This window comes from Ostrinia nubilalis, chromosome 17 (assembly GCF_963855985.1).
Source record: "Ostrinia nubilalis chromosome 17, ilOstNubi1.1, whole genome shotgun sequence".
Lineage (NCBI taxonomy): Eukaryota > Metazoa > Arthropoda > Insecta > Lepidoptera > Crambidae > Ostrinia > Ostrinia nubilalis.
The window spans coordinates 10,839,298-10,851,360 of NC_087104.1; the positions used below are offsets into that span (position 1 = coordinate 10,839,298).

The window sequence follows — 12,063 nt, forward strand, 5'->3', positions numbered from 1 at the left end:
CGGGTCGGCCATGTTGGCTGTGCTTCGCCAATTGTAATTGCATGGATTATTTGTTAATTATTTGTGACGACAGATACGTGCACTGCTCGGAATGCAATTATCTGGTGTAAATATGACGCCAATAACGCATCGTTTACTGAATTTCCATCTAAATTGCAAACTAGCGCTGTTATAAATTATTACTAAACTAAAAGGATCATCATTAAGCAATTTAATTAAAAGATAATAGTTATAATAACATCGAGTACATTTTAGTTCGTAGCTGGGATTTAGGTCGGCGTAATTGGCCGTTACGTCACCTACCGCGGTAATGTCGCTAAGAAATTTCTCTGGGGAAATGGGAAAACAAATGAGAGAGCTCTTATCTACGCATTACCGCCACGCAGTGATTTACGACGCGGCTACTCTACACATGCGAGCACTCCCGTAGGTAGGTATTATACCGGTTTTGCCGAGCGAAAAGACATAACCTGGTTGAGAAACAGACGTGAATTGAGTGTTAAACATGCCGGCTTGAGACGTTGCATAAATGCTCAAACGTAAACATGATTTGTCGGCCGACACGGATCGCCATCGAGCTGTTTGGCGACGAATCACTTCGGACCGAGCGAATTAGTGTGAACAAATATTTACTTAGAAGCCGCTGCCAGAGTTTGCTGCTCGCTTGAGTTCGCAATTTAGGTTTATTCGAGTAACAGCAGTTACCGCAATTATTTTAGTTCGTGGGTGTTTATCGCAGATTTAGAAGCTTCGGGTAAGTCCAACAAATAAGAGGAAAAAGAAACGACCTGACTCATAAAGGCCATTCATCGAATATCTAGAAAGGTGATAAAATAAAATTGGAAACTAACGCGTTCTTAAAATTTGCATAAACATGTATAACGAATTTATAACTATTTGTATCTCAGAGACAAATGACTAATCGGCAGAGCGCGTCGTTCGTTACCGCTACCCGATTACTTTAACCGGCGAACAAATCTATATATATAAAAATGAAACCCGTTTCGCGTTGTCACGGCATCACGTGTGAACGGCTGAACCGATTTCGATAATTCTTTTTTTTTAATGTTTGTGGAAGTCCAAGGATGGTTCTTACGGAAAAAAATATTAAGAAAATCTCTACGCTAAGGCGGTACGAAGTTCGCCGGGTCAACTAGTCATCTAATAAAGTTGCTGCCACAAACGTCTCATTGAAAATTTGAGATTGGCCGTGGGCTGTGATCAAATGGAGCTCCATTACATTAGCATAGCGTTTAGTTTAAGAACACGTCTTGGTCGCGGCCAGCCTCGGGCGGACGGCAAATTGCCAGTGGGCGGCCTGATCCCAGCGCGACCCCACTGATAAATATTCCATCTATCGGCACCGACAAAATGTCCAAATGATAAATTCACAGCCAAAGCAAAAAAATACAAAGCAAATACACGGGAATTGAAGCACTGAAGTCTTTGAATCCAAATTAAAATTAATCCATCCAGAAAACAGAAGGATATGAAAACTCCAACAATAGGGACAAAGGAAAAAATTCGAAAAGGAATCGGACGGAACGATGAAAGAGAGTAAAAAGAAAACGTTTGTGAAGCGCTCGCACCAGGAGCGCATGCCTCCGCGCGGTGTTCAATTAAACCGCTCTCAGGCTAATACGTGTGATTTTAATGGAGAAAACGTCGAACGAGAAAATGCCAGCACTCATTCGATTGGAGACGCTAACAAAAAGATTACGGTACTCTAATTGCATTAATAGAATTCCATTGATTTTGACAATGTGAAGATCAATATCGAAACCGACCGTTAAAGATAGGAATCACAGATTAAATAGACTTGTAGGTTGAAGTAATTGAACCAGAAACAAACGGAGAGGAATTTAGAGACGTAGCCGCTAACAAACAGCTCGTTAAAAACGTATCGAACACCACAGGAACAATAAAGATATGATTGAAAACCCTCCGGCGATCGCAATTGTATTCTTGAACAACGTCGAGTCCAAAGCGAGGCAATAAGTGCGGTGCACAATAAGCGATTCCATGAAAGGGAACCTAGCGAAGGTTCACAAAGCGAATGTTTCGCGGACCGCCCGCTGGGTTCCCGCGGCGCTGCGAGCGCTCGGACCCGAAAAAACTACAAATTGGAGGCGGGCAGCACCGGGGCACCGCACTAACGAGACCCGATGTTTTAAACATTCTCTCGTGTTTCGAGTTCCCCAACATCAAAACACGTAGGACTTTCTTATTGCTTTATTGACAGCGCGCAATCATGCCCGAGTCGTGTCATAATACGAGTACATGCGGCTCATTGCTCGCTGTATAATGCGACGGTTTTTATTACAGTCATGCTAGATTTAGCGTACCATTTGCGATTCGAGATTTGTAACTGTGAATCAATAAAATAATTGAAGTTCTACTAATTCTGTTCGGTAGATAAATTACTTTACTAAGAATTTAAGTTAATTAATCCAGTGTTTTAGTAGTTAATAATGTCGTGCTCGAACGTATCTTATTAGGTATCAAGTATCAATCTACATAATTACACGATCGAAGTGATTGGATAATCAACAGCTAACAATATGGCTAACTTATGCGATTTCTCAGTCACATTTAAAGGTTGTCATCTGTCTTGGCTGTTATCGTCATTCAACAACTTCTCTTTTTGCAAAAGAAAGAACATAATATGTATGTATATCTTAAACAAAATCGGTTATTTCTTTAGACCCCATCTCAGCTGAAATATCGACCGAACGTTCCCGCACTAGACCTGTTTAGCAGGCGTTTCTCATTTTTTATCTAAATCCAATAACCTTATTTCATTGCAAAGCAGCGTTAGATCGTGACGAGTTTCCATGACTACCTAAACATTTTTAGCATTCGAGTGGCGACGAGCGTACAAAACGGCTTATTACTCGCTCGTTCCTCACGTGTTTCTGAATAGATTTGTTCCAATCCAGAATAATGTAGCGCGCAATGTTCCAAGCTTGCTCTGTAGGCTAATAAAATTGTTCCAATAACTGCAGGCATCGGCAAACAACAAGAACTAAAGGTCACATAGTAGATTCGATTTACTTTGTTTGTTGTTGCAATTAAATAAACTGCGATTGATTTATAACTCTGCATTTTCACTTGATGATACAAAAACTAAGATGGCGTGCATTTCAGCTATTAATTATTATAGAACATCGAATACTTTCAATAAAACCGATAATGATAGTGTTATTATTATCAGAAATGATCATAGACAAGGCTTTTTGCTTAGTTTAAGACTATTACTTATTCTGTGGTTTAAGACGATAAAGGAACAAGATTAAGAAAATTCCTCCTTGTTTTAACGACTGAGAGGATTTCGTGGAATTGAGATCCAACAAAATGTGGGCTTATTTCCAGAATCTAGAACAATAATGTATTGGTAATGGAATGGTATTAGGTATGTATGTGGAAATGTCTTCTTACGTTTCTAGATGTTACTTTTATTGTAAAGTTAAAATTATAATTGTCACACTTCACACAGCACACTATTGTTTTTAGACCATAACTTCTTCGTAATAAACGCAAAATTCTTTGTATGATACTCCACAGAATTTGTCCTTGTTTCCTCCTTCTTTATAAATTCAATGAAACTCTTTCAACTTCCTCCATTTTATTCGCGATTCATTTTAACTGCGGACTTCGGATCCGAAGCGCGGTTCTTTACCGGTTTGACAAGCTGACCCCAAGCCCCCAGTCGCCGATAACCCCACATCTGGCAAGTCGAGTGGGGTAACGAAACGTCTTTGTTTACACGCTGTTTTGTTATATCCTCGAGGAGGTAGACAGGGTGTTTACTTATCATAGTCGAGGGCCATCAGCCTCGACAACGCAATTTAGAGCCCTCATACTTCTGTGGAGGGCTTTTGTGGAGCCTTGATGTTGGCGGGAAATTATGCGGCGGCATGAGCTAATTTATTTATTGTTGGCGGCACAGATTATATCACCACCACAGCATTTGAATTAAGCATGACGCGGTATTGTATTAAAGTTTCTCTGTGCCCTTTGATTTGAGGTTATCAATCAACATAATTATGAACATATTAAGTAAGTACTATTTATTATAGGATTTATAGTTTATGATGAAGTCAATGAAGTAGTTATGAATCTTCCATATAGAATTTCTAATTAGGTAACCGAAGTAAAAAGGCAGTGTCAGCAGCCCAAAACTCCGCTACAAGAGCGAAAATAAACCTTTCTTGTTCTTTAATCTGTATATCCGAATTTTCCCAGATATACCTAAGCATCTCTATGCCAAAACAATCGAAATTAGATCAGCGGTTAATAAGGGACAACAAAAAGACAAAGAAATACTGGCTGTAATAAAATAAGTATAGACTTCAAAGAATGAAGGAGAGAAAATAACAAGTAACAAGAAAAAGCATTAATAAGTTGGTAAATGACCTACTTTACTCGTAGTAAGTACATAAAAGAATCGTAGCAATTAATAAACTTGATTTCAATACATACCGTTAGGTATTTATAGTAAAAGTAATTCAAGGAATTCAATGTCCAAAATATTTTTCCTAGAATTTAATAATTACTCTGTCGATCGACTTCCTAAAATAAGTTTGATCTAGATATTTTTATATTTAGGTCCAAGTTTAGTTTTAAACTATTTATTGTTAGTACTAAAACTAATTTTATTAGTTAAATTCCGCCTTTGTTACCTGACCGATCGCGTGTTTTTAGTTTTCCTTGTAACAAATACGTCAAGTAATAATAATGTATGCAGTTAGATTTAATGATTGATCGCTAATTTCCATTTGGAATATTGTAGCTCGTAAAGGTGTGTAAAATGTAAAGGAATGAATTAGGTGTATAAAAGGCCTTCATTTGGCCTGCATTGAGTTATTTACCATTGTAGTTTTCATTTACAATTTAGAATAGTCTATTTAAAACTATTTCTCTTTAAATTGATCTCAAATTCAGGAATAAATAATATTATCATTTACACTATTGACTAATTCGTTGATTCCCAACCCAATATTAAAATGGTCATTGGTGATATAAATCTCGCATTCGAATTCTTCTGAAAGAACGTGTTTTTACCATTTATTTTTCTTCGTTTGAAAGCTGAAACAGTACAAAGATTTACGAATTGTTCGATTATTTTAGTCGTACGAAAAATAGCTTGGGAATTACCATTTTTTATTGCGGAAATGACATCTACTGGCCCTAAAATCTTATTGGAAGTTTTCTACATCATTTCAGTTTTACAAGACGACGAAGGTTTCCTTTCCGGTTTCTGAATTGAGATTTTTGGTATGAGCGTGCTCATATTTTAATGAAAACGTGACTATTCCCACCTCTTGTTCCCCTGACTGCAACTCCTGTGTAACCAGGATCTTAGCTTGACCCCCAATAAAAACCCAGCCTTTGAAGATCATATTTTAATGAAGTATAAAGTTTCACATTAAATTCATCCTTGAGTAGGAAGTTTAGTGGGAAATTTCAATTCAGAAATCGGGCCAGAGCCTTAACCTCTAGATACGCGTTCTCGGCGTTAGCAGCAATTTAAAAGCGACGTTATTGTTAGGGCTATTTATCAGTCTCGGAACAACCAAATAAACGTTTACCGAGTCGGGTAAAGGGACCGCTTGCGTGGGTGTGAAGTGTGATGTATGTGCTATTTGCGTTAGGCGGCTAAGACATACTGAAGGTGGGAACAGAAATACTGCCGCAACGCTTCCTAGCCATCAATCAATAGATATTGAACGTATTCTAAATGGACCAAAGTTCAAAATGTGTCGTCATTTAGGTGGGATCTGCTGACGACTGTACATTAATCTTAATCAAAAGCAACGGAGAGCAGGGGCGATTGTATTGACCCATTTGATACTTCTTAGCGGTGGGACATAGCAGGACACGTGACACAATAGATGATTAAAGTACAATAACGAAACGATGTTTGTTAACTGTTGGCATGGAAGTCTTCCACTGTTGTGTTGTAGGTATTTGTATTTATTGGCGGTCAAGCTGTAGATCCTGGCTACACAGGAGTTGCAGTGGTGGGAACGTGAGGAGGGGATAGTCCCGTGTTGTGTTGTAACTTCTGTTGGCAGTACCTATTTGAAGTTTAGACCCAATTTATTGCAAGGCTAAGAGAGATTGTATTGTCATGTCATCGATGTATGATAATTTGAAAGCGGAAGATGTATTTTGGTATAGGAATAGACCTATGTTGTTATCAAAAGAGATCGAAATTCCTACACGTAAACTATTTTTATTAACTCGAGTCCGCCGTAATAAACGGAAGTTTTTTGGTACATTTTCTATCAAGTACAACGGCTCTTCTATACCTCTCCAATGTGTACCGAACCAAGGGCTGTCTTATCGGCTCGTCTAATGCGATGGCAAACAGTCGGCGCGCCGGTCCGGTCCCGTCGCATGCAGGGTTGCCAGGCCCAAAAACACAAAAGCCGGACTTTGTGCTTCATTTGGCCGGACATTTTACCCTAAAAGCAATTAGTGTCATAGCTCACGAGCGAGTACTATTATCATCGGTTCCTCAACATCCTGATGCATGCGCTTGATATTATTCTGTGGCTCGACTTCCGCCTGGCGCAGCAGCCACATAAATAGCCGGACAGGCCGGACAATACCCTAAAAAGCCGGCCACATGGCAACCCTAGTTGCATGTCGGCGCGCCGATTCCGCCGCTTTATAAATATTTCCACCGTGCGCCGGCTGCCATCATCCCATTAGGGACCGCATTACTCACTCAGAATGTGAAGCTATTAGCCGATGCCTGCGATGGCCACCGCTTGATAGTCGAAGCACGAACCGTAAAGGACGACACGAACTTCGTAAATGAAAAGACAATCTGGATATTTGAAGATAAACACCAAACAAAATAAAGTCTTTAGATAGAAAAGCCGTGGGAAAGTGGTCCAATAGTGTGGGCAGATAAACCGTTTTCCTTTCTTCATATTGTTATCCTCCAGTGTTTTTGTAGAGCCACAGAAAAATAGAGATCTATTTTATTTAAATAAATGTTACCAACCATTTTCTTGACTTACAGATTTATGCTTTTTATCTTCTGGGAAATCAAAACATTTAACGACTTAATACTTGGAAAAGTTACCGGTTTATCAAATAAAAAACAAGAGTAAGTAACAAGACTTGGCATAGTTTGATGAAGATGCATAATGTATGAATGTAAGTCATTAATTAAAAGCAGTATTTAAATGGACATTACTCATAGTCAACGGAATAAAAATATTAATATAATAAAATGCTGCTATAACGCGCCTTAACCAAAGGTTCAATGGAGTGGTTAGACATTAAAGTAGGACGTTTCCTTTTTCACACACTGCAATTAAATCATTACCTGCTGCATGATTACTGGTAATTTCAGCTGCTCTATATGCGTGTTAGATAACTAGAAGTGTAATTTGAGTTGACTAATGGAGTAAACGAGCAAATAAATTAGGTACGAAAATATACGCCGTACGTACACGCCTCATTATACGTAAACATGCTTCATTATTATGTTAATTTATCAGGGAACCGTGTCAAAGAGAAATTATCAGTTATTTATAAGCTGTTCATCGTTTTTTGCGTCGCGAGAAGAGTCATGTTTCGGTCACAGAAAAAAGTAGTTTCTCAGATCTCAGCAACCAACTCTTGCTTAACAGCACAGTCAGAATGGCACAGTTAATAAAATTAGCGATAATATTCCTTTATTTTTTGTTAACCTTTTAAGTAATATAATGGTGTTTAAGAGGGTTTTAACGCCCGATTGTGTTTTGGGTTGTTGTGCAAGTTTACGCAAACCTGGGTCCCGAAAACGACAGGTTAAAGGGAAGGAAGGGATATCGAATTTACTTCACTACGTTCGCGTCGGTGTCTCCTCTTAGGGATGCGCAATACCAACAACAAAGACGTCTGTGGAAGACCAGTTTCTTAACATGCCCTTTCGAGCATGTCACGGTAAAATATGCTGTGTAATGTCCTGTAGCTAATATTGTAAATGTTATTACTGTGTCCAATAAAGTTATTTCTATTATCTATCTCCATGTTTCTATAAGTACCTACGTAGTAGGTACCACCTTCTTCCACTATCCAAGGGCTGTCCGCCAAGTTGACGACGTAGTACGAAGGACGGAAATGCGCCTGTAGGCTTTCTTGCGTAGCCCTACAGTTTCGATTTGAGATAAGACTAGTACACGTTCAGCGACTTCCGGAGGCTAAGCTTGGTTTGAAACTCAGGTTTGAAAGGATCAGATTGCATATTTAAAATACAAGCTAAAACATACCGATAAGATATTTTGATACGAAACGACCGCAATTTTACGTTTGGTTAACTAATTTAGGTATCATTACATTTTTTCAAGGCGATTAGAAAACAGTCATTAGTGAGTTTGATTTTAAAGGCGTTTCCTTTTTTTTTCCTTTTACGCAGATCTTTGCTGTTTTTATCGATTTTATAGCGTTTTGTTGTTTTGGCAACGCACAGCCATGCAAAGCTAATAAAATAACCGGAAAAAAATTGCCTAGTTTGAATACTAACAAATTAAAAATTTGAAACGAACGAGGCCTGGTTACCTACATGACCCCTATACATTATAGCATTAACTATTGATAGATATAAAAGTAACAATATACTAGGTACTAGGTCTACCTATCTAATCTATCTTCGTACTCAACACCCATATTAAGTTCCCCCCGCATATCAAACTGACATGTCATTTGATTGTTTGAAAAGTGAAATCGACCACGGTAACCGGAGCCTCGTAACTCGCAGGGTGACAGAAACTTCGGGGGTGGCGGTGACTATTAGGCTGGGTTTTACCATCTTACGTTGAGCGCTTTCACATTTAATTAGCAGCGAGCGCGACAAACGCACTGCTGAAAATTTCATGAAATTACTTATGTGATAGCGGAATGCATGCCTTCACTCACATTATAAAAACGCCGCTGCCGCGCTTCTAACGCCCTAATGTGAAAGCGCGCTTAAACTTTTTTAACAAAAGCCAAAAATCTGTCAAACTCCATACAAAAAACACCGGTGTGCCTACCATGAGTTTACGTTAGGTGAGCTCGCTAGCGAATACGTCAAAAAATTCTATGAAGATTTTATTTCTTGAAAGTAGCCGCTAGGGGCGCTGCACAACATGTCATACATTTAAATGTCATTTTTTTACGCAGTCGCTAGCGAGCACACCTAACGTAAACTCATGGTAGGCACACTGTTGTCGTTACAGTTACGGTTAAAGTTAGGTGGTGCAACTCAGCCTTAGTTTTTTATCAAGTTAAGGGTGAGGAAATTGACGTCCTGCGTTTATCCGCCGCTGCGTTCGGAGACTTCCGCTTCGGTCTGCGGATTCGATAGGTAGAAACGGCACGTCAAGCTTAATACTGGACCTTATGCAGATGCAATAGAGTCGAATTTGCAACAAAAATGTGTAGTCTGATGTACTGTCGCTGTGCAGACGACAGCACGTCAAGGTAAACACCTTATGATTTGTTGCAATAGGGGCGAATTTGCAATAAAATGTATAGTTTGACGTTCTTCGTCTATACTCAGCCATTAAAATCGTAAATTCGTAATCATGTTTTGATTCTTGTTAATTGATAGTTTTTTTGCTGAACAGAATTTGATTGAACTTGAATGAGTAATTTATTGCGGCAGGTTTTTGCTCGAGATAAAGTGGTCCATAGAATTAATTATATTTAGAGCGGGCAGGTAGCCGAGATTAGGTAGCCTACAAAAAATATCTAAAGTTATAATTTTACGAATAAGGCAACCGGCTGGCTGTTTTAAATTTTCATTAAGTTATTACTTAAGAATACGTTTATGATCTACCTAGGTAATAAATAAACTAACCTTACCTTTACAGCAAAACACTTTGATGAATGAACATTTTCATAGGAACTTTCGTCTCTTTACTTCTAACTAGATTCAAACAACAGCATGCATAACTAACCGCTCCCTTTGTTGATTGTGTTGTAAATTGTAAACCTTCTTGCACGTTCGTTATTCTATGGCGTCCTCTCCCCGCGCCCGCTGCATCCTCGCGCGGACGTTACTCCGTGACTTCGGCAATTTCTATCGACTACAGTCTACACTCACCTCAAGCTGTACCGGCTCAGCTGCACAACAATCCGCCGGCTTTGTGCCTCAATACGCGATCGATACGCACCGGCCGACCCTCAACACCGTAAAAGCAAATTACTTTTAATCACCATTCAGCACAAAAACGAACACGGCCGACCCGTTTCACAACAGTATTCCATGCCAGACTCGCACACACGTACAGTACACAACACTGTCAATATTCAATCCTCGGGGTGGTGCAGTTCAATCCATGTACAAAGTATAAACAAATAACACTGGTGATTCCACAGTAGAATACTAGCGTCAACGTAACACACGTCACGTCAGCGCCGATTCGAGTCGGCGGACGACCGCGGAACTCGGCGCGAGGAACGCTACGTGTCCCCCGGTCGAGGAGGGAGCGAGACGTGACTACGCAGCGGGAGGCGCGCGAGCGGGATGGAAAACTTTACGAAGCGGGAGGCATAAAATGCGAAGGGCTCGTGTACAGAGGGTACAATACAATCGTTGCTACAGACACTGCCTATCTTGGATTGATCCAGAGTGAATAGATAATGACTGTTGTAGCACTTGTGGCGGCCATCGGCAAGACCGCGGTCGCTCATTCATCAAAATAATTATCCAACAATTAAGCGTTGAGCCGGAGGTCGTTGCCGTTTCGCTCGCTATACTTACTCCACGCTTCACGGCCTCTATGCCATAACTATAATAATGTTATTCAGTTTTTTTGGAGATAATTCGGTTCTTAAACCTGCTTATCTAAATCAAGATCTGCTTAATGATAACATTTCTGTCTAGTTATAATGTATTAGTGTCATGTTCGAGGTTACATTAATAATTATGTTTTGCTGCTGTTTATGATTACCTAACTAATGTTTTCTAAATAGGTAGGTACTTATATAGATACTGTTACTGGCAATTAACGCTTCCGTAGTTTTGACTTTGTGGTTAGAGAATTGGACCCGGGGTCCCCCGGGGAGGTCTTGGGTTTGATTTATTAATCGAACCGAATTTCCATGGTTAACGGGTTAATTTGAAACATATGAGTAGCTTATCTATTTTTATTTTACCCGACTGCGCCAAAAGGGAAATGTTTTTCGAGCGCATACCTACAAGTACATAACTATTATGTATTTCTTAGCCTTAGCCTCTACAGCTTGATGGATTTTAGCTTGAGCTGCTGTGTTCAAACGAGTCTTGTTGGTGGTGGTGCTCAGGATTTTCAGGACTTTAAGACAACTTGATTCATCTTTCACGCATCAATTGACTTTTATTGAAGTTGTGAAAGCACCAATTTTCATAGGTCTGTTTTTTGTTTTATCGAGTATAAACAATCGCGCTTCGGACATGGGCTCCTCCCACGCTTCAAGCTATTTCGGGCGCAGCAGGGACGAGTACAAATATGAGTGAATACTTTAAGAATAAGTATCTTACTTAATTTTTGACTTTGATACTATTACTTATGACCTTGGTACTATTACCTACTTATTCTGTGATTAAGTGCTATAAGGAAAGTGCTGAAAATGGATATTACATGAAAACTTATAAGTTTCATATGTGTTTTATGTGTGCAATATTAAACATTGCTCGCTTGCTACCATTTTGTTTAAAAACTTTATTACACACTTTACAATAAATAAATAAATATAAAAAGCGAACTTAACGCCATATAGAATTCTCTTCCAGTCAACCTTTTTTCACTAACCGCGTAAAAGGCAGCCTCAGAAATAATGTTTGTTTACTTAATTTCTATAAATCTTTTTTAAACAGGTTTCTCTATCGTAACAGGTCAAACCCCTAGTTATCAGTCTTCCATGCCAATATAGGCGTCCGGGCCGGTGTAGGGTCGCCCGAGGCGCCAAATTGTATCGGGATCGCCCTCCGCCGTCTAGACCTTGCCCGCTCAGGGTTGCCAAAAGCCGGACATTCCAGAGATCCGGGTAAATTACTCACGAAGTGAATACACATCAGTACATCACACCAAAACA

At 39.5% G+C, this 12,063-nt stretch overlaps 1 protein-coding gene across 1 annotated transcript in view; it reads right to left on the reverse strand.

Annotated features, from left to right (window-relative positions):
- Nucleotides 1-10,415, reverse strand: part of LOC135080252 (zinc finger protein 608-like) — a 126,217-nt gene extending 115,802 nt beyond the window's left edge. The window contains exon 1 of the mRNA XM_063974937.1: nucleotides 10,091-10,415. The gene's annotated coding sequence lies outside the window, so the exon portion shown is untranslated. The remainder of the gene's footprint in view (nucleotides 1-10,090) is intronic.
- Between the last annotated feature and the right edge of the window lie 1,648 nt (nucleotides 10,416-12,063).